This window comes from Triturus cristatus, chromosome 10, assembly GCF_964204655.1.
Source record: "Triturus cristatus chromosome 10, aTriCri1.1, whole genome shotgun sequence".
Lineage (NCBI taxonomy): Eukaryota > Metazoa > Chordata > Amphibia > Caudata > Salamandridae > Triturus > Triturus cristatus.
In genome coordinates this window covers 1030275383-1030298086 of record NC_140593.1, presented here as the reverse complement: position 1 = coordinate 1030298086, position 22704 = coordinate 1030275383, and positions in this window count along the sequence as shown.

Sequence of the window (22704 nt, the reverse complement as noted above, 5' to 3'; positions counted from 1 at the left end):
GCCTGAGAACTGAAACCACTGCAATTTGATGGAAACACATTCACCATCTATCCAGACTTTACTCTGGCAGTACAGGGGGCATGTAGGAAATTCCTCACCGTTAAGCAGAAACTTCACAAGGCCCAAATAGAATACGCTCTCCTGTATCTTGCGAGACTTCGAATTACATATAATGGCAAGCACGTCTTCTGCACAAACCCGCAACAAGTGGATGAATTTCTGAAGACTGTCACGAAGCATTCACCACGCCAAGATCGCGCCTCCAGATCTCCTTCACCACCCAGTGGTTGAGCGGGAACAGTGAGCCACATGCTGTGCTTCCCCGACACACTTGCCCTTGGTGATTTACATCACATTGCAATGTGACACTATTACAATGAGCGACACTTGCCATCTTTTTTGTTGTGATATTTGTCAATCCCCTACAGCTGAACTTCTACTTCTATAGGCTGCTCACAGACAGATAAGTGCCCGAAGAGCTTTGCTTATTACCTGTGGTTATTAATGTGTACTTAAATTGCCTTGTTTTATAGCTGGTAGATCTATTTGACACGTTGTCAAGCACCCTTTCCCCCCGCATCACTCTGCTCCCCATATGGGCTGACCCCCATGGGGCTGTAATTGCAGTTTGAGTCGGGACATGGGAAGGGTTCACCGCCCACTGGCGCCCCCCCCCCCACTATGGGAGATCCCCTAAGCTATCGTTACATTTCAGTTTTTTACAGTATTATCTTTCCCTCGCACTGGTGGTATACTCTGGCGAGAGTGGACTGGTTGCAATGTTGGGAACTATTGGGTGGGAAAAATTATGCCGGCACGTTTGGGGTGCCATTGTGGGAGGGGGTGCGATTGATGTTCGTAGTTTGGTTTGATGCAAACGCATTGAGTTTTTTCCTTTTGGGGGGTGGGGATGGGATGGGCATGTTATCTTATGCTTTGTTACATATTGGACAACTGCAACTCGACATGACAGTCACTATGTGATGAGGCACACTACATTTCGACAACAACACTTACACCACATGATCTCCTCACTTCTGCGATGACCACGCTAACTCACCAACCTAGCATAAAATTGATCACATGGACTGTCAGGGGTCTTCGAGACCCTCGGAAAAGGAGACAAATATTAACATGTCTAGATAGACACCACATACAAATAGCCATGCTCCAAGAAACACACATAGACCCTCGACATCCTCCATGCTACGGCAGTAGGTGGACCTCTACCAGGGTATTTTCCACGTACTCAACATATTCCCGGGGCACGCTTATAATGGTTAAGAAAAACACACCGTTCATACTGGGGGGCACATACAGTGACTCCTTTGGCCGCAGCTGCTTGCTCTGGGGCACTTTGGGCACGCATTCGATCACCCTAGCATGTAGCTATGGGTCTAACGTGGACGACCCCGAATACTTTACCACACTCTGGGGGCACATACTAAAAATTGGTTCCACGCATGTCATATGGGGTGGGGATTTCAACCTGACTATGTGCCCCTCCGTGGACCGCTCCAACCCCCTCCCTCATCACTATACCAATGCCAGGGAGGCCTTGTCTGAACTATGTGCCGAGCATGACCTTGTAGACGTTGTTCGGGAAGGCACCTTTTATACAGCAGGACACGCAACCTGGTCGCGGCTAGATTATTGGTTTTGTTCGCAAGGAGTGACCCCCTGGATTCAAACTGCTAAACATTTAGCTCGCACATACTCAAATCATGCGCCAGTATATATTGAAATAACCATTCCCAACTTGATCACCTCTCCACGATGCTGGTGGCTGGTGCCAGAGGCGCTTTTAGACACTGTCTTTCAAGTTGAGGTAGGGGAGGAAATCTCAGACTTTCTTACCAGAAATAAGGGCTCTGTCGAACATATGGGCACATTTTGGGAGACCTTTAAAGTCACCATCAGGGGCATATGCATATCCAAGAGTTTTGGGGTACTCCGGGATATTAGGAGAAACCTGAGACAATTAGAAACTGATATTAAACACCTTAAAGCCAATCTGTGGACTACTGCTTCAGGTGCCCAAAGGGCCACGCTCCGGGAAAAACTCTCTGACTACATTGCCACCGCAGACGGAGAAGTTAAATTCTGAGGCAAATATTTCACTGCCCGTCAGTACGTAGAAGGTGAGAGACCCGGTCGAGCACTGGTGACTGCAATTAAGTAACCTCGCTTTTCCAGTTACATCTTAGACGTGATAGATGTTAATGGAGTGCGCCGTAGGGATAGTCTAGAAATATTACACACATTCGCTACATACTATACAGATCTGTACACCTCACAACGGTCACGGAAGACATAGCATTGGGTTGGTTGGGTGACGCTCAGCGTGAATTTCTATCAGCGCCATTTGAAGATGATGAGCTGCGGGCAGCCATCATGCACATGAAATATGGCAAAGCACCAGGATTTGATGGCCTGCCCATTGATTTTTACAAAACATACATTGATCAGCTGCTCCCTGTATTGAAAGAGGTCTTTCTGGAGGCCCAGGAAGCACAGATTCTGCCCGCTTCCATGAGGGAAGCGCTGATCATATCCTTGCTAAAGCCAGGCAAACCTGCAGACTGCTGCGAGCCGTATATACCACTTTCTCTTATAAATACAGATGCGAAAATCCTTGCTAAACTACTAGCCAACCGGCTCAGTCTATTGATGGAAAAGCTGGTTCTCCCAGACCAGGTGGGGTTTATCCCCGGAAGAGCCACCTCCCATAATCTAAGGACACTCTTCTCCATCCTACAGACAGTGGACCCAAAATTAGCTCTAGTGGCAGTTTTTCTAGATGCCTCTAAAGCCTTTGATTCGGTGGAGTGGGACTATCTTTTTACCATTTTGCAATGCATGGGGCTCCCTATTGGTTCTATCTCCTGGGTCCGGCTTTTATACACATCGCCGACGGCGAAGGTACAATGGGCACACCTCTCCTTCGATTGCTCTTTCTCAGGGCACACGTCAGGGGTGCACACTCTCTCCTCTACTTTTTGCTTTAGTAATGGAACCTCTGGCAGCCAAAATTAGACAGCACTATCATCACGTGGGCCACCGTTGTCTTCTCCGCCCAATACTCATCTCGCTTTATGCTGATGACGTTACCCTATATGTTAAGGAACCACGCCAAAATCTTAACCCACTGCGATGTGAATTCGTTAAATTCGGGGGTCAATCAGGTATACAAATCAACTGGTCCAAATCACAAATATTTCCGTTGACCAGCTCAGCTACGCCCTTTGAAGCACACTTTCCCATTGGGTGGTGTGATGCCGAAACTAAATATTTAGGGATTCGTGTCACGGCGGACTGCGACGAGCTCATGCGGCTCAATCATGGGTGTGCAATTGGACCACGTCACTGGCTGTGTTAATCGCTCGATTGCACTTCCCTTAACTATGGCTGGATGTATATCCCTCATTAAAATGATAATACTCCCTAAATGTTTGTATCTTTTTATTAATATCCCTTATGACCCTGGAAGACATTTTCTTGCCTCCCTAAGATCGGAATTGATTCGACTGGTGTGGGTCGGTAAGCAACCGCGCATACCATGGGACACACTCATACGACCGTACGCCCACGGAGGCTTCGACATACCCAACTTTGAATTGCACTATATATGTGCTCAGGCACATTATGCTCACTATTGGTTTCATCCACACTGCTACACTGCCCATGTCGCCACGGATCATTGGCTTGTAGATCCTATCCCACTCGATGGTGTCATTCTCTCTAGTGTTGGGGCCCGTGAGAGATGTCCCTCTTCAGTGGACTGCCCGATCAAAGCCTGGTCCCGCATTCTAGACCGCACACACACACACAGTTTATACTCCCCCCTCCTTCCGCTCACTTATCACCCGGAGATGACACTCTTACAAGAAGGTATTTTTAAAAAACATGTGCGCACTCGAAACATTCCTTGCTGGGGGGACCTGTACGTGAATGGCAAATTTCGCACTCTCCAACAGCTGTGCCCAGATCCTCCACCCTCTGCCATGGAAATGTTTTTATATACTCGTCTCCGGCACGGAATTCAAGCCTGCAACCCTACATACCCCTCCGAGCCTGCAACACTGGCACCCTTGCATCACGTCCTCCACGCAGTCACTGCCTCGCACTTGGTGTCTACACTCTACCATACTTTATATGTTGATGCTGAATACACTCCGTGCGCAGCCCGTGCTAAATGGGCAGCAGAACTGGGACACGACTTTACTGACGCACAGTGGCTATTCTGCTGTAGGCAGACTGAACAAGTCTCTTCCAATAGCAGACTCCAGATTATCCACTGTAGATTCCTACAGCACAGCTACTTCACTCCGGCCAAGCTTCACAAGTTTGGCTTACGCGACACAAGGAGATGTGACAAATGCAACACAGAACACGCTGATTTCCTGCACCTTGCCTGGGAATTTCCAGGGGTACATACTTATTGGAGTCAGGTCCTCTCAGCTCTCGACTCTATAATTTCCATGCCTATTGCACGATTCCCAATTGTGACGCTTCTGGGGTACACTGAGCAAATCCCGGCCAAGCATTGAAAATTTGTGTCTTTCTGTCTTGTACTAGCCAAACGACGAGTCACCTGCAGGTGGGGTCAAGGTCGAGTGCACAAATTTATGGACTGGCCTGGAGACATGGTACTTTGGCAAGACCAACTCTGCACCTATGCTGAATTACTCCCCCGCTCCTCGCGTCCTCGTTACATCTGGGGCCCTTTACAGACATATTTGCTGGCACACCCGGTCCACACTACAAATGCGTCCTGCAGTTGAGCTCGGCTCCTGTTGATTGACCCAGCCGGCATATGCTGCGATCCTCTCCCTCACGTTAACCCTGTAGGGTCGCACTCTGATCTCTCACCTACGCTGTACCCCCCTTGAAGTTCCCAATGTGCTACAGTTTGTAATGGTTATTGTGTGACCGTTTGTCAGTGTACCATCCCTAGATAATGTATGACTGTCCTCCTTGCTTGACTCTATTTGCTTTTATTGCTACATGTCTAATCTGAGTCATGATAATCCATTACTGCTCATGTTCATGCTGCATGTCCATAGCATGTGAAACAACTATGATTGTATACATTTGATGAAAAAGTTCAATAAATACATTTATAAAAAAATAAAAAATAAATGGATTTCATACAGGGCGTTTCCTAACCGGCTCTTGCTCAGCAGCCCTGGCACTGCAGCTCTTGAATCTAGAGCCAAGCACAAGGATTTCATACAGGATTTCCTAAGTGGCTCTCGCTCAGCAGCCATGGCACTGCAGCTCTTGTATCTAGAAACAAGCGCAAGGATTTCATACAGGGCGTTTCCGAAGTGGCTCTCATTCAGCAGCCCTGGCACTGCAGCTCTTGTATCTAGAACAAAGCACAAGGATTTCATACAGGGCGTTTCCTAAGTGGCTCTCATTCAGCAGCCATGGCACTGCTGCTCTTGAATCTAGAGCCAACCACAAGGATTTCATACAGGGCATTTCCTAAGTGGCTCTCGCTCAGCAGCCCTGGCACTGCAGCTCTTGTATCTAGAGCCAAGCACAAGGATTACATACATGGCGTTTCCTAAGTGGCTCTCGCTCAGCAGCCCTGGCACTGCAGCTCTTGTATCTAGAGACAAGCGCAAGGATTTCATACAGGGCGTTTCCTAAGTGGCTCTCGCTCAGCAGCCCTGGCACTGCAGCTCTTGTATCTAGAGCCAAGCACAAGGATTACATACATGGCGTTTCCTAAGTGGCTCTCATTCAGCAGCCATGGCACTGCTGCTCTTGAATCTAGAGCCAACCACAAGGATTACATACAGGGCGTTTCCTAAGTGGCTCTCATTCAGCAGCCATGGCAGTGCAGCTCTTGTATCTAGAACAAAGCACAAGGATTTCATACAGGGCGTTTCCTAAGTGGCTCTCGCTCAGCAGCCCTGGCACTGCAGCTCTTGTATCTAGAGCCAACCACAAGGATTACGTACATGGCGTTTCCTAAGTGGCTCTCATTCAGCAGCCATGGCACTGCTGCTCTTGAATCTAGAGCCAACCACAAGTATTACATACAGGGAATTTCCTAAGTGGCTCTCATTCAGCAGCCATGGCACTGCAGCTCTTATATCTAGAACAAAGCACAAGGATTTCATACAGGGCGTTTCCTAAGTGGCTCTCGCTCAGCAGCCCTGGCACTGCTGCTCTTGAATCTAGAGCCAACCACAAGGATTTCATACAGGGCGTTTCCGAAGTGGCTCTCATTCAGCAGCCATGGCAGTGCAGCTCTTGTATCTAGAACAAAGCACAAGGATTTCATACAGGGCGTTTCCTAAGTGGCTCTCGCTCAGCAGCCCTGGCACTGCAGCTCTTGTATCTAGAGCCAACCACAAGGATTACGTACATGGCGTTTCCTAAGTGGCTCTCATTCAGCAGCCATGGCACTGCTGCTCTTGAATCTAGAGCCAACCACAAGTATTACATACAGGGCATTTCCTAAGTGGCTCTCATTCAGCAGCCATGGCACTGCAGCTCTTATATCTAGAACAAAGCACAAGGATTACATACGTGGCGTTTCCTAAGTGGCTCTCGCTCAGCAGCCCTGGCACTGCTGCTCTTGAATCTAGAGACAAGCGCAAGGATTTCATACAGGGCGTTTCCTAAGTGGCTCTCATTCAGCAGCCATGGCACTGCTGCTCTTGAATCTAGAGCCAACCACAAGGATTTCATACAGGGCGTTTCCTAAGTGGCTCTCGCTCAGCAGCCATGGCACTGCAGCTCTTGTATCTAGAGACAAGCGCAAGGATTTCATACAGGGCGTTTCCTAAGTGGCTCTCATTCAGCAGCCTTGGCACTGCTGCTCTTGAATCTAGAGCCAACCACAAGGATTTCATACAGGGCATTTCCTAAGTGGCTCTCGCTCAGCAGCCGTGGCACTGCAGCTCTTGTATCTAGAGCCAAGCACAAGGATTACATACATGGCGTTTCCTAAGTGGCTCTCGCTCAGCAGCCCTGGCACTGCAGCTCTTGTATCTAGAGACAAGCGCAAGGATTTCATACAGGGCGTTTCCTAAGTGGCTCTCGCTCAGCAGCCCTGGCACTGCAGCTCTTGTATCTAGAGCCAAGCACAAGGATTACATACATGGCGTTTCCTAAGTGGCTCTCATTCAGCAGCCATGGCACTGCTGCTCTTGAATCTAGAGCCAACCACAAGGATTACATACAGGGCGTTTCCTAAGTGGCTCTCATTCAGCAGCCATGGCACTGCAGCTCTTATATCTAGAACAAAGCACAAGGATTTCATACAGGGCGTTTCCTAAGTGGCTCTCGCTCAGCAGCCCTGGCACTGCTGCTCTTGAATCTAGAGCCAACCACAAGGATTTCATACAGGGCGTTTCCGAAGTGGCTCTCATTCAGCAGCCATGGCAGTGCAGCTCTTGTATCTAGAACAAAGCACAAGGATTTCATACAGGGCGTTTCCTAAGTGGCTCTCGCTCAGCAGCCCTGGCACTGCAGCTCTTGTATCTAGAGCCAACCACAAGGATTACGTACATGGCGTTTCCTAAGTGGCTCTCATTCAGCAGCCCTGGCACTGCTGCTCTTGAATCTAGAGCCAACCACAAGTATTACATACAGGGCATTTCCTAAGTGGCTCTCATTCAGCAGCCATGGCACTGCAGCTCTTATATCTAGAACAAAGCACAAGGATTACATACGTGGCGTTTCCTAAGTGGCTCTCGCTCAGCAGCCCTGGCACTGCTGCTCTTGAATCTAGAGCCAAGCACAAGGATTACATACAGGGCGTTTCTTAGTGTCTCTCTAACAGCAGCTATGGCCGTGCAGCGACTGTTTCAAGAGCCTTGCCCAAGGCTTTCATAGAGGGTCTTTCTGAAGAGGCTCTCCATCTCAAGCTGTGGCAGTGCAGCCCTTGTAAGAAGAGCCACGGGAGGCCTGGGAGCTGTGCGGCTTGGTAAGGAAGTGGGGTGGGTGCTGTAGACGTGGCAATTAAGATGGGTGTGACATTTTATATTTAATTGGAGGGGAACACGAAAATTGCTAGTAAAATCCATTACATGTGAACCTCTGTTACTTACTGAGAAATAAACCGCAAGGCAGGAAAGAAGTGGTGTAGTTACCTGTTGACGTTTGTCAATGCACACGTAATGAAATGTAATAAGGCGCCATTTCTGACTGTCTGTGTAGCATGTACTCAGCACTGCGGACGTACAAACACTGCAGCACAAGGTCCCACAAACGTACCGATGCTCAATGAAAGTATCTGCAGCAGTGGAGCTAGAGATGGGTAAGGTCACAACATGCACAAGTAAGAGGCATGGGGAAGGCGCAGGGCGTAGCCTAGCGCATCTCCTTCACAAACGGCAGCATGTCCACGTTGTCCTCTACATCTGGAAATGTTTTAATAATGCTGACCTGTTTGTTCCCATTTTTTGTCAACTACTAGAGGTGTAAATTGCAGGTGTTACTATGACCCAATTTAATGGCACTCAATTTACTAAACCGCTGGAGAGTAGAAGGCTGAGTTGGCTTAAAGGGGATTTAAATTCATGGCCAGCCTGCCACCGCAGAGCAGCAGGGAGTCTCCAAATCACTGAAACATGTTGCATCATTTCCAAGTGTTGAGCTGCCGCTCACGCTAGCACGAGCACTTGTCTAGTTTGTCTATTTTTATCCTTTTAAGGTCATCTCTTTCTAGGTAGATAGTTTCTTTTTAAATGTCTCTGTACCTAGTCTTTCTCCCTACCATGCGTCATTCTATCTTAATAAACCTTCCCTCCATTCGATATTTCTCACTCACCAATGGTGATTCGGTCCCCTCCATCTTCCACTTACTGACTTTGATCTTTCGCCGCTCTAGTCCTTCATTCACAAACTTTTCCTCGCAATCGTTCTCCTTTTCACCAAATACTCAGTAACTCCACTCCCTCGCTTATTACCTTCTCTTGATGAGGCAGTCGCCAACACCTTCTGCTCCATGTTAAGCACTTGGATAAAATCGCTTATAAAAATAAAGTTAATATTAACATTTCCAGCAAGGGCCTGATAAGGCCTCTTCTCTGGATTTCAGTATACACAAGGCCGGACAATTCGAAAGGTGACCATCCTTCCGTGGGATTGCAAATGCCCTCTAAGTATGCACCTCAGGCTCTCATCCATTGCACATATAATTCCATTAATCGATAATGATAACCCCACACATGGGCCCCAGGGCTGCTGGATAGTCCTACCTTTTGGACTTGGTACACCTGCCCAAGGGTACATCACTTCCATGACTTTTTACATATAATTCCACCTTGGCTCGAGAGAATGCCTACCCATGAACCATGGATACACTATATCAAAGGACCCTTCTTGCACTCTGGATGCTCCTCCCCCTTGGACTCCTGAACACACCCTTCTCTCAAAGTTACTGGTTCGCTTTTGCTCTGTGCCTTCAAGTATGCCACCTCAACGATCTTTCGCTTGTGTCTCCCCTTTTTTGGCTTTCAAACACGCCTCCCCATATGAATACCCACATGCGCTCCAGGTATGACCACATGTTATGCTTGTAGCTGCACCTCTACATTGACTTCCTGAGAGCCACTGCGATGGGGGCTGTACCTGGGGAGGTGGCATTGGGAGTTAAAGGGGAGAGGCCCTCATGATTTCCTTTTTTCGGCTCTTGTTTACCACCCCCACTAAATTCCCTGTTACCTAAAAAAAAGAAGAAAAAAAAAACTATTTATTCAAACAACATGGCCTGTTGTGGAACAGCAGGCTATTGCTATCCAGCCTAACGAAAACATCTTTAAATTGTTTGTCTGTGTTTACCATGCTTTTGAACCACTCTTGTGATGTAGTCCTTCCGATGCAGCTCCCCACACTAAGGGGGTTATTATAATGACGGAAGGACAGCCACCGCCAGCCGTGCGGTGGAAATCCATCCGCCATCAAACGTGGATTGACTGACCACAAGATTAGGATGGCGGGAGGATCCTCACTGCGACCGTGGCGGATGCAAAGACTGTCCACCACGGAACCGCCATAGGCAATCGGACCTATTGCCTGGCGGAGCGGTCTGCATGCATCATCCACCATATTATGATGCAGGTTGTGATCCAGCCTTTCCATGACAGCGTAACCATATTGAAAATGCTGGTGGAGGTTCTTTTCAGGGGCCCGTTGCGGGCCCCCAATATTTTGGGGGAGGTGTATGTGCACTGGGGGTACCCATGGTACCCTCCTACATTCCAGTGCACTAAGTGGCAAGCACCGTGTGGTGCCTGCTACCTAGTGCACTGAAATGCACAACATGCTCTTTTAACATCATGGCGGGTGCTGCTGCGACCGCCATGGTGGTGGTCTCATCCTAATTTGGTGTGCGGAACCGCCGCATGTATTGTGGTGGTCCAGGTCACCACCACGATGGCGGACAGACTCAATCGGCCCCTAAGAATGTAGATTTCCTGTAAGAATAAAATCAGAGAGCAAATAACCTAGTTAGTGTTTGGCAGTTGTAGGATGTCTGTCAGAAAGCTTTGCATGTCCCACCCACCCTATTTAGTGTGCACAGAGGCCTTACACACTCCTGAACCAGATCATTGAAAATCTGCTTCATATGTTCCACATACGCCAAACTTGAAATAACGCCCTAAGAGCTTTCACGTAGCTCTTAATAAGGTATTGATACTCCAATTCAACCTTCTTAGATGCTTCAGTGCCACTTTTGTCAGCTAAATACCTAATAGGAACGACAGGGGAGGGTACCATTTAAACTATTAACAGTATGTTAGAAGTGTTGTCAATAAAAATTGATTCCAGTGGTCATATTCAAAGGAGATCACAGAAAGGGGAAGAGGTGCCACAGGTTCATAGGCAGAAAATAAAATGTATGTAGCCAAAACGATCACAACGACATAACACTCTTGTACTGCAAGTAATTTGCTACCCCTTGTACAATGTTAAAGTAATTTATGACATAAATATTCAATAATCAAGGGTAGGGTACATCTTAGCGTATGTACACCGCCCGGGTCACTAAACCTGGTCCTGACGAAAACCTAAGTAATACCATCATATTGGTTGAAACATGTAGACCGTCTTTTTGCACTTTTTAGCACTTCATTTCACTTCTTTAGACAAGGAATCAACATGTAAAGCAATACCGCCGTGCGGTGCAAGTAATCACAGGCAGTCACTCCCACACACTCACTCAGCACTGATACAAAGTGGCATGGATATCAGGCAGGTTTGTATGGAGCTCATTCGCCCAAACATGCACACAGCACCATAAGGGGGTGCAACTAGCATCGGGCAGGTCAGTTGATACTGCACATGCAGACCCCATGGCCCAAGTCCTCCTAAACCATTCAGCTCACCCCAACTACAATGCACCCATGGACTGGAGATAAAGAAAGCCTTCCCCCCTGATTCTAAGCCGATCATGGCTAGAATTACACTAAGTGAGAGTTCCAGAGAAGGAGGTGGGGGTAGGTAAGAAGGTTATTTAGGTAGCAGTTGAGAAAATGGAGGTTTGGCCACTACTTGGGAAGTTCACCTGAAGTTCTGTAGAGCAAAAGCAGGCCGAGGGCGATAGTCATTCACGTAAAGGGTTCCACACTGTGCCTTCTGGCACCAGCCCAGCTCTGCGAGGCACGGGGTCATGCAGTCTCTTGACCCACTTCCAATTGCTCTCGCAAGCATTCCTTAGTCCAGTCAATTACCCGCACCTCCCAGGTCCGGTCTTGGCAATGCTACCTAGCAACACGAAGTTGTCAGGTCAGTTGAGGAGAGTGAAGTTGGTCTGCCCCACTGAGGGCACAAAACAAACAATTAATGTATGGGAGTTGAAGCAGGGGATCCCCTCGAAAGAGGCACCCCATCAAACACAATTCAAGTAGCCCTCAGGCAATCCGGGAACCCTGCAACGCAAATCTGCTCCTTTGCAACTCCCCTGAAAATGAGGCACAACTTCTGGTACCTGTTTATTTGAATCACACTAGACAGTTCTGGTCACCCACAATAAAGAGTCGCAATTACCGTACCTGTCAGGAAATAAGGCACAGCTACTAGTGTGTGTTTATATGGCCACACCAGACAATTCCGATTACACACACAGGTGCAAGTTCAGCAGTGACGCATGAGATAGAATGAGGCACTACTATGGGTACGCCGTCAAATCCGAGTGCCGCAACCTGTGAATCATACACCGCACGCAATGAGCATGCAGTTGCACAAGAGAGATGCAGCATAATCGACGAAGCGGGCCATGCTGGATTCTGCAAGGAGTGAATCTTTGTGTTGAGGCACCACAATGCAGGGGCCACACTCCTCAGAATTGGGCAGTACTTTTGGGGCTCTGCACAAGTCAATTCTGTCTCCAGGCACAAAACTTAGTTCTACGCTCACGCCGCACTACTAGTTGGGATCCAGCAGACGATGTGGGCACTTAAGAGGGCACCACTCGCCAGGTGTCACAGGTAGATGGTTTGGGTCCCTTGCAGGAGGTCCTTGATGTCCCTGAGACCTTCACAAGAGAACAGGGGGCAAGCCGACAAGCCCTTGGATGGCACACTTTAGGGTGCCACATAGCAGCAGGCAGTCAATCCAGGCCAGCCACAAGCCACTATTCAGGAAGGGTTCACGGTTCCTTCCAATGGCGGTAATCCTCCTTGTGCACAACAGATTCCTCTGGCAGTGTGCTTCACACAGTTCCAGGATCTCTGGCCCCACGTCCTCACAAGTGAATCTCTACCCTGCTGAAGCATGGCACTAGTAGTTATACTGTAGTGTGCAGTTGATGTTGGATGTGGTTCAGAGGGTTGCCCTTTAAACCACAGATGTCTCCCCTAAATGTCAGTCCTGTCTGCCATGGGGCAGATCTTAATATTTAGCGGGGCCATGATCAGAGACCAAGTGTCAAAACCTCTACCTCCATTCTATCGAGCCAGGCCCTCAAATGGCAGAGGTCTGTCATTCCATTTGCATTCCCAGTGTTTATAGCTGTCTCTGGGGAATACACAGATGTGCTTCCCAGGCCTCCAGTGTTGACTGGAGTCAAAATAAAAGCATACAAAGGGTTTTTCAGCAGAGAAATGCCCACTTTCTAGAAGTGCCATTTCTAAGATATTAATGACAAATCCCACTTTATCACAGGAGAGGGTTTGTCATCATGAGGCTGCTCCATTGTAACCCACTATTGCAACTTGAAGTAATTTCAACCATTCCGCCATGTCAACGTATGAGAAGAGCAAATCTCATAGGTAGTGAAAACACACATGGATATTCTTCACTATCTGGGCAGGGAACACACGTGCACCTAACCTGCCTCTTACCTACCACTTGCTTCACCCCTTAAGACTTACCCTAGGGGTGTTCTAGTGGTAGTGGAAGGTACCCTCCAGATGGGGCAGTGGTTTAGAAAGGCCAACCTGAGCATAAGTGCAATTGTGTACACACAGGCCTGCAATGTCAGGCTTGAAACATGTCTAAAAACCTCACAGGTGCAAGTGTGCACCCACACACTTGTAATGGCATGCTTGACATATGTTTAAAAACATCAGGTAAGCACCACTTCCTAACATGTGTTGGAAGGCACGTGCACTTTCACACTGCATTCACAGGGGGAAGTGCCCAGAGCACTAAAGCCACTAAAAGAGAACCAGCAAAACCCTTGAGAAAAAAGCAAAATGTTTAGGGAAACACTACCAAAAGTGCAGACCTAACATATACCCATCATGCAACTGACAGACAAGAAAAAGTTGTAGTCCTCTCTGCAATTGGTTGCTACTAACCAATAGTACTGTGCTATTGTGACAGGAGTTTGCAGGTTTCTGGATGCTCAGGGGCAAACAGGAGAAGGGAATCTATAACTAAATGTCTGATTATTTTCTCTTTCGAGAGGTGGTGGTATGTGGTCGTGATTAGGAGGCAGAAGAAGATGGTGATGTTTACCAGAAGCATCATATTTCTTGTCCTATTGAGCTGGGCCTGCTCAGCTTATTTGACAATTATTCCCAATCCTCACATATCTCAGAACATATTTTAGTAGCTTTTCCTTTATGTAGGTCAACATATTGAACAAAATCACCTGATTTCATATTTGCAATCTTTAAAATGATTCCCTTCAGCTGATAAATTGCAGAAATAGCAAGATGGGTTCCTGTCCCATTAGCACGTGAACTTGTCTTGACTGCCGCTTTTGTGAAAACGTTTTTACATAATGAAGGCTTTCATATTTTCGGCTGCAAACAACGTCCATTCAGTCTTCTCTTTAATGCAAATTCTCGGCCTAAAGGCGTACATCATTTTGTCTAATGATATTCGGTTGATGAAAGGTAGGTTTCCTCTAAAAAGCAATATTGCTTTGTGGCTTTTGGTATTAGATATCTCCTTTTGCAAACAGACGCAATAAACCAGGCTAGAAAACTATCGTCTTCAAGGTGCCTAGAAATGTAGCAAAGTGATGTGTTTATGCAGGTGAATTTATCAACTTTTAATTAAATTTGGAAAAACCAATAGGAGGAAATGACCCACATGTTTTTGATTTGACTTTAACTGCTGAGAACCTGTCCTGCTTTTGTACAACAGGTTGAAAATAAAGAACTATTCCCTAAAGTGATATATTTAATATCTAATTGAATATGCTAAGGGTGATACAGATTAATAAAACAGGAGCACGGCCTCGTCATTTATTCCCTTCCCACATTCCTCAGTGATGTGAGGTGCATCCGCCTCGCCAGATACCCAGATCATATTTAAAACCAAAATCAACTCCTGATATTGAGATGGGACCTTCTAACCCGTGCTATGTATTTTTGGAGTATTTTGGGCTGTCCAGCTTGTGAGACTAGCATGAGAAACTGACGACGACCCAGGCCTGAGACAAGCAATCTAAGGAACTGCACAGTCTTGATTCCAGCAGAGTAGGAAGACCAGCCGAAGGCAACATAAAACCATAACACTGTGAGGTTTAGCAGGCACCTTAGATTGGGCCTAAGCCACGACTGAGGGTATAAATGACCATAAATAAATAGTTAAGGCAATTTGCTTGTAGCAAAATAATAACTTCATATCAACTAAGTGGCAGTTTTTTTGCCTGTGTCTTGCTGAAAGAGTGATTCATTTAGGCTATCGCAGTGCCTTTTTACCATTGTGATAATCACATAGGCTAAATCAATTATTTACCTTTTAATTTCATAAGCAAATTCTGTGTTTCAGCCATATTCTAAGCTTACTGCTGATTTTTGAAGGTCCCCACATTGATTGATTAAATGTTTGAAGCACCCTTGTATGGTTGTGTGTGGTTATACTGTAATATACTGTGGATCTTGGCTTGTTCAAAGTCTATAAATTTTTTTTTTGGGGGGGGGGAGTTGTAATTATTTGATCCTAGTGGGGGGGTTGTAATTATTTGATCCTAGTTTTATTGTTGTCAGGAATTCATTGTAAGTTGTACATTGTTTATGTGGGAGTAGGATATATATTTTTGGGACATTTATGTTGTGGTAGTGTTCATGTATTGTATATATGTGCAAAAATGATGGGTGGCAAGATTTAAAAGTCTCATCCATTACCCAGTTTTAGCACTGTGTTAAGGTTAGTAGAGTGAGATATTGTTAACTATGAGTACAATTATTATTTTTTCATTATTTTCACTGGCATGCATTATGAATAGGGCTCCCAGTTTTATGGTATTTCTTTTTTACATTTCCATCTATATTTATCCATTATTATTTTGTGCTAATTTTATCTGTATTTACTCAGAATTATTTTGTGCATGGTGTGACAAATGAGGCTGCTGTGGGTATATATCCATATTTATTTAACTAAAGAATCTTTACTCATGTTTGAATGTCCAATGAGTTTTAGCCACATACTGTACATTATAGTACTAGGGTCAGTTAAGTACACAGCAGTGACACGTTTGAAAATGGGAGTAATCCTGTAGGCGTTACTCCAGTGACACTTAGTAAAAAGGTACTGTTCACTACTACTGATCACTACACTGTTTGCTGCCACCACCTCAATTGTGCTACTGAACTCTTAGTGTAGGCAGTTGCCTTTCATCACTTTGAGGGTAGTGCTTTGGGCACCCCTCCCGACCCAACAATACTGCAATCCATGAGAAAGGCCAATGTCATTGAGCACATACATAATCTGTGTTCGTCTATGACAGAAAAATCAGCATTAGAGATCGAGACAACATTAAAGTTGAGCACACAAGGCACGGGTACACGTCTTCAATCATGCACGTTTCTATCCCAACATTTTGAACTCATTTATTTTAATAAAGTTACTTCTATTCTTCTTGATTAGTGTGTGATTTTTCTTGTTTTGTGATTTCACTTTATTACTGTTTGTCTGCTATGAATGAATGAATGAATGAATGAATGAATGAATGAATGAATGAAAATTTATAAACGCGCAACTAAGCCCGAAGGCATCAAGGCGCTTAACAAAATAAAATCATAAAAGGCAGATCAAAACTAAGGGTAGGCTTTGGAAAATAGCCACGTCTTAAGGGCCCTCCTAAAGGCTTGCTTTGAGGGAAGGAATTTAATTTCTGCTGGTAGAGTGTTCCACAACTTAGGAACCAGAGTTGAAAAAGCTCTGCCCCCCCACTTAGCTCTACGAACCCGGGGGACTGATAGCAAGAATTTATTCACAGAACGGAGGGATCTGGAAGGGGTATAGGGGGCCAGCAGGTCCCTTAGGCCTCCAGATCTATTTGTAGCCAAAGCCCCGTGAATCAAACACAGAGACTTAAAAGAAATCCTGGCCTCAATTGGGAGCCAGTGCAGTGTCTTTCTGGCAGCCAAAGCAGAGGCCTGCTTAGGCAAATCTAATACAAACTTGGCGGCAGCGTTCTGCACCATTTGGAGTCGCAATTACAAGCCCTTGTTGATGCCTAAATATAAGGCATTACAATAATCAAGTCTAGAGCCTATTAGAGCAATAACAATTTGTTTTCTGGCTTGAATGGACAGATAGTGTTTAATCTTCCGTAAGATGTTTATTAGACCCCAGCAAGTGGAAATAGTTCTCTTTACTTGCTGACCCATCCCCAGGGTAGGGTCAATCATGACTCCTAGGTTTCTGGCCAATGTAGTGGGTAACGGACACTCACCCAGCGAAATGGGCCACCAATCCGCCGACCAGATGGTCTCCTTTCCTCCAAACACCAGAATTTCTGTCTTTTCGCCATTAAGCTTCAATGAATTGCAAATCATCCATTGAGCAACTGCCTCCATACAGTGTCTAAAATTGGAGGCAGGAGAGATGGCAGGTTGGGCGAAAGACATCAATATCTGCGTGTCGTCGGCATAGGAGATTACCTCCATCCCATAAGATCTAATAAGCCTGGCAAGTGGGGTCACATAGATGTTAAAAAGGGTCGGACTTAATGCCGACCCCTGAGGGACCCCACAATGCACAGGAAGGGATGGAGATAAAAACTCCCCCAGCTTAACTCTCTGTTCCCTCTGGCTCAGAAAGGAGGCCAGCAAATTTAATGCGGGCCCCTCCACCCCTACTTCCCTCAGCCTAGATGTTAGAACTGAAGGAGACAGGGTATCAAACGCGGCCGTAAGATCCAACAGGATAAGGAGAGTGGTCTGACCCTTATCAACTCTAGTGCGGATGTTATCAAGCACAATGGTAAAGGCGGACTCCGTACTATGCTCTCTCCTAAATCCATGCTGCGAGTGATCTAACAGGCCACAGGTTTCCAGAAAGGCTGCACGATGCAAGTTAAGATGGGTTTCCACCTTTTTTGCAGGGGCTGGGAGCAGCGAAATGGGGCGGAAGTTTTTAAGAACCCCCGGATCTAAAGAAGGTTTTTTTAACAAAGGTTTGACCACCGCTTTCTTCCACTGAGAGGGAAAGATCCCATCCCTCATTGCCCTGTTCATAATATCCAACAACGGAGGCAGAAGACTCTCCTTACATTGTTTAAGGAGTTTCAAAGGGCAAGGGTCTAAAGGGGACCCCGACCTAATCTTAGCCAGGAGGCCTTCGAGTTCCTGGAGGGAAAGGGGTGGAAAGCTGGACAAACACTCTAAAAACACCTCCTTGGGTAATGATGACGATATAGCAGGAGTGCATGAAGAGGAAGATAGTGTTAACCTCTGAAGCTCTAGTGCCGAGTATATGTCAGCAATTTTAGATTGAAAAAATTGTGCGACATCATTGCAGAGCTGCTGTGAACTGACGACAGGATCAGGCATCTTCAATGAAGTGAGCGTGTCTACAATTTTAAACAGCTCTTTCGGCGAAGAGAGAGAGGAGGTAAGAGAGGTGAAATACTCTTGCTTAGTTCTTATCACCTCCATCTTGTAGTTCTTTAGGAGGATTTTATGCCTATCCCTCTCCCGCAAATCCCAGCTGGTCCTCCAAAGACGTTCCTGTCTCCGTAGTCCCTGCCTAAGAAGTCTTAGTGATTCAGAGAACCACGGGGCCGAGGGACTTTTTCTCGCAGAGTAGCGTAATGAGGCTGGAGCCAAATCTTCCAGCGCTGTTTTTATGGCAGTCTCCATTCTCACTACTGCAGAGCTTACATCCTCCTCTGGGGAAATCGCTAGACTGGCCAGTCTAGGGGCGAGCACGTTATTGGTTATATTTTTTAGATTACGTCTCGATTCCATCTTACTTGGCTCGTTCCCCTTACTACTGACAGAAGCGGTCGTTAGTTCTATAGGGATCGCATAGTGGTCGGACCAAGAGAGGGGGATAGGAGTGCCCGTGGTCAACCGAATATCATTGGAAAAGACCCCATCAAGCGTGTGGCCCGCCTGATGAGTGGGACCCCTAACTAACTGTTTCAACCCACAACCAGAAAATATATCCAATAAGGATAAAGTTTCAGTTAACTCCAGATTTTCCGAATGGAAATTCAGGTCACCAAGAACAGTGAAGTGCTCACAGCCAAAATGTGACTCTAAAATGTTGAGCATATGATGGCCAAAATCAGTTCTGGTTCCCGGAGGTCTATAGATGAGAAAGCCAGTAAACGGCAGTGCATATGATCCATTAATGGAAAACTGAAGGGCCTGAAAGGTATCTTGAGATTCATATAGAGGGGTAATATAGCAGGAAAGGCAGTCTCTATAGAGGATACCTAGCCCTCCCCCCATACGTCCCACTCTGTCCACCCTCACTAGTGTATAGCCATCTGGTACAGCCTCAACCAAATCAGGACCAGAGGAGTCCTTAGCCCAGGTTTCCGTAATAAAAACCCAAGCGGGTTCTCTAGCCAATACGAAATCCTTGAAAGCAAGATTATTCTTGATCAATGACCTTGCATTTACGAGAAACCCCTTATCACTCTTCAGGCTAGATCCAGGCTTGAAACTCAGATCTGTAGATGGAACAGCAGCAACAGGAGCCGACCCCAAGGTAGAGGACCGGAAACAGTTGCAACCAGGGGAGGTCTGAAACGCCTCCGGGGCATACCCATGATGACAAAGGAGCTTAGGCGGCTTCAGAGTGATCAAGTCCTGCCAGGAATAACCAATTCTTATGGGTGCACGATTGGTATGTCCAGTTTCCCAGCCATCCAGCCCGTCCCTAGCGCGGACGGGCGCAGACGGGCTGGACTCTGGCGTGACTCCGGCGTTACTGCGGCACACACGCCGCGCGCACACGCTGCGCGCCTGCATGTGGAGCCTATATAGGGCTCTGTCTAGTCCACCTGACTGCTAGAACGCTACGTAGCCTGTAGCCTAGCGTCCTGTCAGCGTCCCCTACCCAAGATGGCGCCGAGATTGACCAAAGAGCGCGAAACGCGCTAGGGAAGACCCGCTGAAGCCGCGGTGAGGGTACAATTTATAATGCAGGTAAGAGTGACCTTTTAAGAACAGGGGAAAATGGATTTAAATAATTATAACAAAAGAGACAAAAAAACGGGTAGTTTTTAAAAATAAGTACAGCACCAAGTGCCACAGCGCAGCGCTTAGAAATGAGCAACCTTAACCTGCAAACCTACCTTCCAATGCCCCTTAAATACTATTCACTGGTACTTGCCTCTGACCAGTCCACCTGGCTACTAGAACGCTACGTAGCCTAGCGTCCTGTCAGCGTCCCCTACCCAAGATGGCGCCGAGATTGACCAAAGAGCGCGAAACGCGCTAGGGAAGACCCGCTGGAGCCGCGGTGAGGGTACAATTTATAATGCAGGTAAGAGTGACCTTTTAAGAACAGGGGAAAATGGATTTAAATAATTATAACAAAAGAGACAAAAACCGGGTAGTTTTTGAAAATATGTACAGCACCAAGTGCCACAGCGCAGCGCTTAGAAATGAGCAACCTTAACCTGCAAACCTACCTTCCAATGCCCCTTAAATACTATTCACTGGTACTTGCCTCTGACCAGTCCACCTGGCTGCTGGAACGCTACGTAGCCTAGCGTCCTGTCAGCGTCCCCTACACAAGATGGCGCTGAGATTGACCAAGAGCGCGAAACGCGCTAGGGAAGACCCGCTGAAGCCGCGGTGAGGGTACAATTTATAATGCAGGTAAGAGTGACCTTTTAAGAACAGGGGAAAATGGATTTAAATAATTATAACAAAAGAGACAAAAACGGGTAGTTTTTAAAAATAAGTACAGCACCAAGTGCCACAGCGCAGCGCTTAGAAATGAGCAACCTTAACCTGCAAACCTACCTTCCAATGCCCCTTAAATACTATTCACTGGTACTTGCCTCTGACCAGTCCACCTGGCTGCTAGAACGCAACGTAGCCTAGCGTCCTGTTAGCGTCCCCTACCCAAGATGGCGCCGAGATTGACCAAAGAGCGCGAAACGCGCTAGGGAAGACCCGCTGAAGCCGCGGTGAGGGTACAATTTATAATGCAGGTAAGAGTGACCTTTTAAGAACAGGGGAAAATGGATTTAAATAATTATAACAAAAGAGACAAAAAACGCGTAGTTTTTAAAAATAAGTACAGCACCAAGTGCCACAGCGCAGCGCTTAGAAATGAGCAACCTTAACCTGCAAACCTACCTTCCAATGCCCCTTAAATACTATTCACTGGTACTTGCCTCTGACCAGTCCACCTGGCTGCTAGAACGCTACGTAGCCTAGCGTCCTGTCAGCGTCCCCTACCCAAGATGGCGCCGAGATTGACCAAAGAGCGCAAAACGCGCTAGGGAAGACCCGCTGAAGCCGCGGTCAGGGTACAATTTATAATGCAGGTAAGAGTGACCTTTTAAGAACAGGGGAAAATGGATTTAAATAATTATAACAAAAGAGACAAAAAACGGGTAGTTTTTAAAAATAAGTACAGCACCAAGTGCCACAGCGCAGCACTTAGAAATGAGCAACCTTAACCTGCTACATAAATACTTTACAAATTGCCTCTTAGTTAAACCTGACTGCTATTCTGCCAAACTGCCAGAGTGTTACGCACAGGTTAATTTAGTAACTTTTGGTGGTTCATCCCAACAAGAACTATTGTTGTTGCCTGAGAAGGACTCACACTCCCCTCAACCAACAACCCAGGGGGATATTCTCAAGAACCATCGCAAAAGTAACTTAACGAAACTCTCAACATTGCAGTCTATCGCAGGAAATGTACGCCGTGTTAACCAAGTATTCACAACACGGCGGTACCATGCGATAGTCACAAGCTAACGCGCCAAATGGGCGTGATAAAATCAACGCCACGCCGCAAAAATGCAAAACAACAACGCCAAAAAATCTGCGATGAGGCCAATCGCAATTAAAAAATCAGCAAAAACCAGCGACAGGCCTGAAATTCACACGCGTCAGGCGGGAAAATCACCATAAAAGCCGAAAAAAACCAGACAAACAAATGCCAAACAACAGCGAAGCACAATGGATGTCGCCGGAGCAAGTACGGAGGAGAACCAGAACCCCACAAGCCCCCCAGAGGACCTGCCTGGGACCTCGGGGTCAGGGAAGGCCAAGGAGAAGAAGAGTAGGAAGAAAAGTTTCAGTCCGCAGGAAAACAGGATCCTGATAACGGAGGTGGTAGAACACCATCAACTACTGTTCGTCACCTCCACTGTGTCATTGGCAACCAAAAATGGACTATGGCAGTCCATCGTGGACAAGGGGAATGCAGTCGGAGTACTGAAGAGGACAATGGAACAGGTCAAGAGGCGCTGGAATGATGTCAAGCGCAAAACCAAGCAGAAACTCACAAACAACCGGAAGGCAGCAATGCAGACTGGAGGTGGGAGTCCTGCGCCACAGGAGGAGCTGGACAAGATGGAGGAAATGGTGGCCACAGTCATCAGTGGGGAGACGGTGGCAGGAGTAGTGGGCCCGACACTGCTCAACATGACCGGACACAACAGCAACAGGGTGAGTAATGACCGGGGACGGGGGGGAGATGGGCACAGTGGCACACATGCACAAGTAAGCATAGCACATCTGTGGACAAACCATGCCCCAGCCCCCAACTCCCACCAAGAGACCAATGTACACAAGTATGCAACTTCTCAGCACTGTATAAGCACAGAGGTCAAATGCACACCGCATGAAAGGGATAAGGGGCAGCAAAATCAGAGCTGCAGGTGCGAGTGTCCCAAAATGCGGCACACACAAATCACATGCAGAGCACATCAACATTGACAACGATGTGCACAAACCGCAACACGTCCACAACAGAACACCGGACACAACTGGTGCCGACTGGGTGTTAACATTGGCCAATCACAATTGTCATTGCAGGGAAATGTGAGTTGATAATGTACAAGTACAAACA